The following is a 9876-nucleotide window of genomic DNA, read 5'->3' as shown; positions in this document are numbered from 1 at the left end:
CACATGTAGATAGGTTGGGCACACTCCCAAGCCCCCTCCAAGATCCTTGCGAGAGTGAAGAGCTGGTCAGTGGTTCCAGGACCAGGACGGAATCCGCATTGTTCCTCTTCAATCTGAGGTTCAACTACCGGCCGGACCCTCCTTTCCAGCACCTTAGAGTACACTTTCCCTGGGAGGCTGAGTAATGTGATGCCTCTGTAATTGGCACACACTCTCTGGTCCCGTTTTTTGAATATTGGGACCACCACCCCAGTCTGCCACTCCTTTAGCACTGACCTAGACTTCCACGCAATGTTAAAGAGCATTCAGCATTTCTGGACAGATCTCATCAGTTCCTGGAGCTTTGCCACTGTGGAGTTGTTTGACTACCTCAGTGACCTCCTCCAGGGAAATTGACGATGATCCTCCTTCATCTTCCGGTTCTGCCTCGATCGTAGAGGGTGGGTTAGTCGGGTTCAGGAGTTCCTCAAAGTGCTCCTTCCAACGCTCAGCAACCTTCCTTTCCCTTCCTGAGGTGTCAGATGGTCTTCCAGAAACACCTTGGTGCCGACCGAAAGTCCTTCTCCATGGTATCTCCGAACTCCTCCCACACCCACTGCTTTACCTTGGCCACGGCCGAGGCCGCAGCCCTCCGGGCCCGTCGATGCCCTGCAGCTGCTTCTGGGGTCTCCCGGGCTAACATGTCCCGGAAGGCCTCCTTCTTCAGTCGGACGGCTTCCCTGACCACCGGGGTCCACCACGGTGTCCGAGGGTTACCGCCCCTTGAGGTACCTATGGCCCTCAGGCCATAGCTCCCAACCGCAGCTTCAGCAATGGAGGCTTTGAACACTGTGTTCGATGTCCCCAACCTCCACAGGGATGCCTGAGAAGCTCCGCCGGAGGTGGCAGTTCTCTCTGGACAGGCTCTTCTTCCAGACGTTCCCAGTTCACCCTCACTACCCGCTTGGGTTTTCCAGGTCTGTCCAGAGGCTTCCCCCGCCATCGAACCCAGCTCACCACCAGATGGTGATCAGTGGACAGCTCTGCCCCTCTTTTAACCCGAGTGTCCAAGACACACGGCCTCAGATCAGATGATACAATAACAAAATCGATCATTGACCTTCGGCCTAAGGTGTTATGATGCCAAGTGTACTTGTGGGCATCCTTGTGTTTGAACATGGTGTTTGTTATGGACAAACCGTGACTAGCACAGAAGTCCAACAACAAAACACCACTCGGGTTCAGATCGTGGTGGCCATGCCTCCCAATCACGCCCCTCCAAGTGTCTCCATCATTGCCCACGTTAGCATTGAAGTCCCCCAATAGGACAGTGGAGTCCCCTGCAGGAGCCCCATATAGGACTCCACTTAGGGTCTTCAAGAAGAAAAAAAAACGGTGCACATTATTTTAAAATAATATTGAATCCAAGCTAATCGTAATCTCTAACTGTGCTGCTGTGATAACAATATTGTAGCCTATTAATTACTAGGCTACTGTTCATCTTATTATTTAGTTATTTAGGTATGTTTTAAGAGATGAATGGTTGTAGGCTAAACCTGTTACGGCTCGCATGCCCTCGCCTCCACAACCGCCTCCCTCTCTCCCCTCTGGGCCCGCTGCGCGCTCGGGGCGTCCTACGCGCTCTACCGCACGTCGCATCGGCCCAGGCATGCAACGCTCTGACTCTCCGGAGTTTCCCCCCACTACCGGGCGTTCCCCGTCTCCGGCCAGCTCCGCGGACTCGGCAGTCTCCTCCCACTCCGGTGACGAAGAGTCGGATCCCGACATGCCCAGCACATCGGCCCGTGCGCAACGACAAGAACGGCGCGCTCGTCTCCGACGATGACGCGGGCGCGGCTCTACTCACCGGTTTCCAATTTATCATCACCACACCTGTCCCTCGTTCTGCAATCACCTTCAACCCCTACAAGAACCTGGTCTACACTCCACTCATCGCCAGATCTTACCATAACCTTTATGTGTTTCCCGGACCCCCTCTGCTGAGTGTACCAGCTAGCAGAGCCCTCACCCTGCTCCACCTCCCGATCCCTCCGGCTCCCTTGAGCCAAGGACATTTATTATTATTTAGTGGCAGTTTAGTGGCTCCTATTATTTCATCCTATTATATTTTTTGGCATCCTCTTTTGTGGCTCCCCCTTTGTGTTATCTTATTAAATCGCCCCTCCGGGCTTTACCGTTCCTTGCCTCCTCCTTTCCTGTTGCGCCTGGGTCCCTAACCAAACCATCACAAAACCATTAACTCAGCCAAGTATATTTGAATTAATTTCAACAAGTATCCTACATTTTGATTCCATTTTCAAGTATTGTTGATTTATAAGATTATCCCGTTCCTATAGGAACAAAATACCCTATATTTAGTTGTTATAGCACCCATGCCTGGCAATAAAATAACATACGGAAATACCTTCTTTTCGTAGGCTAACCTACCTCTTTAAACTTTAGGCTAAGCTTGTTTGATACGTTATTTGGCTGTCTACTATGGTCAGCCATCCAGCCAATGACGGTCAAGCTGTAGCCTAAATGCATTTCTTCTGAGCCAGTCCCGCTAAGAGAAGCTCTGACCAAATTCATAGCATAGGCTACCACATCATAGTGCTACAGTAGGCTATTTATTGATTGTATATTTAATGTCTTTGTATGCTCGGCATCATTGAAATGAGGTCCCCCCAATGATAGCAGGCCATTGTAAATCCAAGTGTTCACAATAATAGTGAGTATAATCGCTATATAGGCTAATAGCGATTGACTCCAGTCAAATTGACATTGTGCTCAAATTGTGCTCGGTTGTTATCTAGTAAGCCTAGCCTATTGATTAATATATAACATTCACATTAGCCCATTTGTGTCAAAATACAGCATCCCACATCAGCATGGTCGTTTGTAGAGTGTCTTGCCTATAGGATAAGGTAGACTTACCTCAGCTCATTCAGTTTGTCAACTAGGACTGGACTAGTAGCCTATATGTTTTGGGGGTTATGTGGAAACCCGAAATCTCAGTGTGTGGTTATGTGCTATTTATTTGTTGATACTTTTGCGATTATTTACGGTTTATATAAGTTTTGTTCCAATAACCACTGGCCTAGCGAATCTGTTGGCTCGCTCTTTTTTTGCTCCCCACTTGATATCGCTCGTCATGCGCATGTGTGCTGACCAGTGGCGTGTCTAGGGGGTGGCCAGGGGTGGCACGTGCTACCCCTGGAATCTGATTGGCCACCCCAGGTGCCACCCCATATGCTAAACTATGATTGGCTATCTGCCCACGGAGGCGGGAACATTTGAATTGTGTGACTACCGAACTTTCATTTTCAACCGACAAGAAGACGTCAAGAAGACATCAAGAAGAGATTGCGGCTACTCGCTCCTGAAAGATGTGAGTAGCTAGAATTATTGATAACAGTTACACACAATGAGTCAGTGGTTTAAAAAGTTTGAACTGTAATAAGCTAAAACGTTTTTTGATTTTCACGATATGTGGTGCAGGTCTGTCATCATCGCGACTGTCGACTGACTCAGCTTGCTGCCTAGCAAACCTGTCCAGGGATTCTTGCTAAGCTCCTGAAAGATGTGAGTAGACTTATTGATACACATGTGTGAATGGTTTAAAAGCTAAAACGTTTTCCCATCTTATTTTATTATTTCCTGACTCAGCTTACTAGCAAACCTGTCGTCATCATTGTTTGGTTATTGTCAACGATGCTAACGCTAATGCTAACGCTAATGCTAACGCTGATGCTAACGCTGATGCTAACGCTAGCTAACTTAACGTTACAGTATGTAAATCTGTCTTGTATCTCTTCTAACTTTGTAACATTAGGCCTGAGTAAGTTTTGCATGTCACATTCATTCATGCATTCATAATTAGGCTAAATGTATTGTGCAAGATATAGTGACATGCATCATGACATGCGACTATTACAGTATGAAAAGAAATCAGAACATTCAGGGATTCTTCAAAAGAAAGAAATCCAAAACAACAGAGCAGGACAGAGCAGCAGAAGCCAGCAGTGCTAGTCAGTCTGAGGATGAGAGCCAGCTTGACTCTGCTAGGGATGTACAGCAGGAGCCTCCAGCTTCAGCTGTACACATGGGTATGTAAAATCCTGATAGTTCCAGATTTCTCTTTAGTAAGCACTTATTTGATTGCCTTGATAATATCAATGACATTGTGGTTAATTGCCAGACATTGAAACTAAAGTTGACACTAACTTCTCAATTAGTGTAGAAGTGCAATAGTCATTATTTCATTTTAGTCATCTGGGTTGCGTAACATACCACTTAGCCTACTTACAAAAAGGCTGATTTTATTATCATTCTGATGACAACGTATGTGTTTTTGTAGACTCAGACAAGGATACTGGTGATGAAGGCCCTTCATCTTCACTTGCACATCAGGGTATGTAATGTATGCATCTTTATAAAACTATCTGCTATGACTTGGGATGGGGATGTTTCACTTTTGCTATACTTATAGTGGCTTATACTGAGATTCAGGGCAAAGCCCTATTTTTAATACAGGTGTGAAAAAGCTAAATATGACTAATTTGACATACAAATAAATTGATACAACTGTTAAAATCCCTATATTACTTCAGGTGTGTGTGTCAAGTCAGCCACTCTCTGACAATGACACTGACACTGAGAACCATCCAGCAGTACCTGCAGGCCATGCAGTGACACGTGGGGATGGTGATGCAGCAGCCCTTGTGGCCCCACCTGGACCTCATGGTATGCCTTAATATTTCATATGAAATATATTGTACTTAATTCAATTCTTTCATCTGTACTAATGCCCCAATGAGCACTTCTGTCCCAACAAGTACATGACACTGATCCGATTCTCATGCTTTTGTCACTTTCAGATATTTCACAGTCAAGAGCAGCAGGTCCCTCTCAGCCTCGTTTAAAGGTTTTTCCAAGAACCCTCCAAGGTGAGAAGAGGAGGGCGTTCAATCCAGTGTGGTTTAACCACAATTCCTGGCTTGAATACTCACAAAGCAAAGATTCAGCCTACTGTTACGCATGCAGACACTTCTCCCTGCCTGGCGCGTCAGAATCTGTTTTCTCCTCAGAATCAGGCTTTTCACACTGGAAAAAAGCAACGTACAAAGATGCTGGCTTTAAGTTGCATGAGAAATCTGAGTCTCACATTAATGCCATGTTTGCTTGGAATGAGCACAAGAGGCTATTGCTTACAGATTCTTCTATCTTAGATATGATTAACAAAGAGTACAAAAAGAAAGTTGAAGAGAATCGCAGTTACATTAAAACAGTTGCAGATGTACTGCTTTTGACAGCAACACAGAATATAGCACAAAGAGGTCACCGTGAATCGGAAGAATATGACAACAAAGGGAATTTCTTAGGAATTCTAGAAATGATCGCTAAACACAATCCTATGGTAGCCCAAAAAATGAAGGGACAACGCAATGCAAAATACACAAGCAATACCATACAGAATGAAATTCTGCAGTGCTTAGCAAGTATGGTGCGTGATGAGATTGTGAAGGAAGTGAAGGAGAGTGAGGTATTCTCTGTCATTGCTGATGAAACCAAAGATCTGAAAAAGAAGGAGCAGCTGTCATTAGTAGTTAGGTATTACTACAACGGGGCTGTGCATGAAAGCTTTCTTGATTTCCAACATGCCCAACATCTAGATGCTAAGGGGCTCAGCGAAATGATCATCCAGTGTTTAGAAAGATATGGCCTTCAGTACAAAGAAAATCTTGTTGGACAAGGTTATGATGGGGCCTCAGTGATGAGTGGCAAACACACAGGTGTGGCAGCCAGAATTAAGACAGAGGCTAAACATGCGTTTTATGTCCACTGTAATGCGCACTGTCTGAACCTGGTCTTAGTTGACACTGTGAAGTCAGTTCCAGAGGCTGATTGCTTCTTCTCACTGCTTGAGAAGCTCTATGTGTACATGTCAGGATCTTATGTGCACCAGAAATGGCTGGATGTTCAAAAGGAGATGTATGGGGGCCAGCCTAGGGAGTTACAAAAACTTAGTGACACAAGATGGGCATGTAGAGCATTGGCTTGCAGGAACTTCATGGATAGGTTACCAGCTGTGTTGTGTGTCCTTCAAAATATAAGCGAAGAAAATCATAGAGACAGATCCACTGATGCTCGAGGTTTGCTTGCACAGATTGACCTCACATTCATATCCCTCCTTGCAACCTTCCGAAAACTGTTCGGAAACACAAAGCTGCTTTCTGACCTGCTACAGTCACCCTCAGTTGATTTAGCTATGGCAGTAGACATGGTGGAGTCACTTCACGATACACTTCAGGAGTACAGGACTGAGACATGTGATCAACTGTGGCATGACATAGTAGAGACAGCCAAACAGTGCAATATAGCTGTTGAGAATGGTGAGAAGAAGAGATCACAAAAAGTTAGCTCCAAACTTGGTGGGTCTTATGTGACATGTACTATAGGCCTGCGGAAGGGTAATGATGACAAAGATACATTCAGACAGAGACTACTCTACCCCATCCTTGACTCCATGATTGGTGAATTGGAAAGAAGGTTCTCAAAACCTAACTGTTTAATAATGAAGGGTTTACAGGCCCTAAACCCTAAAAGCAGTACATTCCTTCAAGACAACCAAGTATTTGGCTTGGGTGAAATGTATGGTTGTGATCAAGAAGATCTTACTCATGAGCTTCACCAGGCTAGGAGAATTTTGAAAAGGAAGGCTGAGAGTGGGGCAAGAGAGTTGGCAAGCATTCTAGACTTGACTGTGTTTTTAGAACCGTACCAAGAGGTGTTTCATGAGCTCTTCAGGCTGTGCAAAATAGCTGTAGCCCTTCCAGTCAGCAGTGCTGCCTGTGAGCGGAGCTTTTCTGCTCTAAAGCTAATTAAAAACCATTTGAGGACAACAATGGTAGATAGCAGGCTAAGCCATTTAGGTGTGCTAAGCATTGAGTCAAGAAGAGCTAAGGCATTGAACATGGATGACTTTATAAAAGTGTTTGCAAGCCAACACAAGAACAGGAGAATTCAACTGTTTTAAATGTATCTGGGCTGGTTTTTTTGTTGGCACTTTACTTTATACTGTGAGTTTTTTATTTTATTTATTTTATTGGCACTTTACTTTATACTGTGACCGTTCAATATTGTTGGCATTATTACCGTACTTTATTTTAAGTTTGTTGGCACTTACTCTGAGAATGTGCATTTTCTTTTGTATATACAGTACTGTACAAGTTGTTAAAGAATAAAGTATGGAAGTTTTATATTACATTTGTATGGTGTCACTCTGTTGAGATTGGTAGGTCTGTGTATCTTTTAAATTAAACTTTAAACACAGGAATGTAAGACACTATAAAGTAATTAAAGTAGATATGGATAGTAGAGACAAAAATGGTAAATTAATGCTATTCCGTGCCCCCCGCCCCGATGTGCACTCGTACTTCATGCCACCCCTACATAAGTCAGTTCCCCACTTGGGCCACCCCAGTCAAAAAGGTCTGGACACGCCACTGGTGCTGACACCACAGCGTCGCTATTGGCATGCCACGCCGCCACTTTTTGTGATTTCCAAAACTCAGGGGTAACACTTTACAATAAGGGTACATTAATAATCATTAGTTAATGCATTATTAAGCATTAAGTAACAGTTAACTAATGTCTCTATTAACCATTTACTAATGTTATTTATGTTAACTAAGGTTAACTCGCCTAACCCTAACCCTAACCTTAATTAAGGTATAATTTAACATTAGTAACCTGACCTAACCCTAAATAAGCATTAGTTAACAGTTAACTAATGTTTTTTGTGACCCTTATTGTAAAGTGTGACCAACTCAGGCACTGTATTGGTAATTATGAAGATTATTTTACTCCAAGAAAAAGCACTGGCACAACAAAAAGGATCTGCCTTGAGACATTTCAGTATGCAGTTAAATACAGAACGCCTACAACTGTTCACACATTAAACACTTCTCTACTGTACAATTCCTGTGTTTGTAATCCATGGATAGAAATGGAAAACGGGCTGCAGAGTTGCAGCAGATCAATAAATGCATTCGTCTTTTTTTTTTGCATCATTTGACATGCTAACAGGTAATGCGATCGATTTTCCACATGGGAAAAGCCCATTGAGAAAATAATATATAGGCATGTTAAAGTGCCAAAGCATGCAATATTAACACATTGAAATTATAACATGCTGGTTGTTATTGGATCAGCTGTGTGTGTGTGTGTGTGTGTGTGTGTGTGTTACTGGGATAGTGATGAGAGTGGTCCCTGGGGACAGAGAGTCACTCCCCTGGATTGAACCAGACGTCAGGCAGTCCTGACACGGCAAAGGCTACTGCTGAGAACGCACCTCTCCATTTCTCACACCCGTGTGTGTGTGTGTGGGTGTGTGTGTGTGTGTGTGGGTGTGTGTGTGTGTGGGTGTGGGTGTGGGTGTAGGTGTATATGTGGGTGTCTAGATTCAAGCTTACCTGCCTGTGTGCATTGTGGATTCAACCCAACTCTGGCCTCTATCCAAATTCTCTGTTTCCTTGTATTCTGTTACAGTGTATATTTATACCACAAGGGCAGTGAAGAAGCCAGGAGCAGAATGTCAATGGTGTGTGTGTGTGTGTGTGTGTGTGTGTGTGCACGCGTGCGTTTGTGCGTGTGTGTGTTTATAACACAAGGACAGTGATGAGGCCAGGAGTAGAATGCAGATGAAGTGTGTGTGTGTGTGTTTGTGTGTGTATTAGAATGCAATGTCTGTATTAGAGAGCGAGCCTCTCTGTTGGCAGGCAGAGCTACCAGCACAACAACTCATTCACCTCATTCCCCTCTGCACTCCACACACACACACACAGACACACACACGCACGCACGCACACACACACACACACACACACACACACACACACACACACACACACGCACACACACACACACACACACACACACACACACACACAGAGAGAGAGAACTCAAGCCAACCGCAAGGATCAAAGATAAAGTAGGTGGAAAGTTACTTGTGAAAGTTACTAATGCTTGTTACAGCAACACAGACATATGCAATAAGGATAGAGCGAGCCCTGAATCAGCATATGAGTTCATCAGGAAGGAAGGAGGGAGGAGGAGGAGAGGATAATGGATGGGTAGAGGAGAGAGTAGAGGAGGGATCGATACTGTCTGTTCTCTCAGACCGGGGGATCTGCATGCTCTGGAGGGACTTATTCCTGCTGTATCTACAGGAGAGAGAGAGAGATAGAGATGGCTAAGGGTCACATTGGAGAGAGGATAGCAGGAGGGAGGGGAGGAGAAACCAACAGATCTCATGCTGCAGGTGCAACAGTGAGACAGGAAGTGAGCCAATGAGGGAGAGAGAGAGAGATGGGGAGAATGTGTCAGTGGTGAGGGAGAGAGAGAGAGAGATGGGGAGAATGTGTCAGTGGTGAGGGGGAGAGAGAGAGAGAGATGGGGATAAGGTGTCAGTGGTGAGGGAGAGAGAGAGAGAGAGAGAGAGAGAGAGATGGGGAGAAGGTGTCAGTGGTGAGGGAGGTAGAGTGACAACCCTGGAGGTATTTACAGTCACAGTGATACGCACACAGTTCTCACACACACACAACTGCACACACACACACACAGTCATTGCAGTGCAGCAAGCTCTTGGTACCTGACAGAAGTTCACGTTGTCATGGAAACGCCAGGACCGGGTCGTCCGAGTGCCAGGCATGCTCTGTCAGAGTGTCGCCGGTTAGGGGAGAATATCAAACCCCGCCAGCGTCTTGTGACCCTTATTCTCTTGGCATTAGACTCCATCAATGAGCAGTCATCTGTACGAGCCTTATGTTCCATATCGCACAATTCTGTCAATATGAAGGGCGCTTGGCTGTCGTTGCGAGCGCGCGTGTTTCT

Source organism: Borostomias antarcticus (assembly GCF_949987555.1).
Source record: "Borostomias antarcticus genome assembly, chromosome: 1".
Taxonomy (NCBI): Eukaryota; Metazoa; Chordata; class Actinopteri; order Stomiiformes; family Stomiidae; genus Borostomias; species Borostomias antarcticus.
This window is presented reverse-complemented; position numbering follows the sequence as displayed.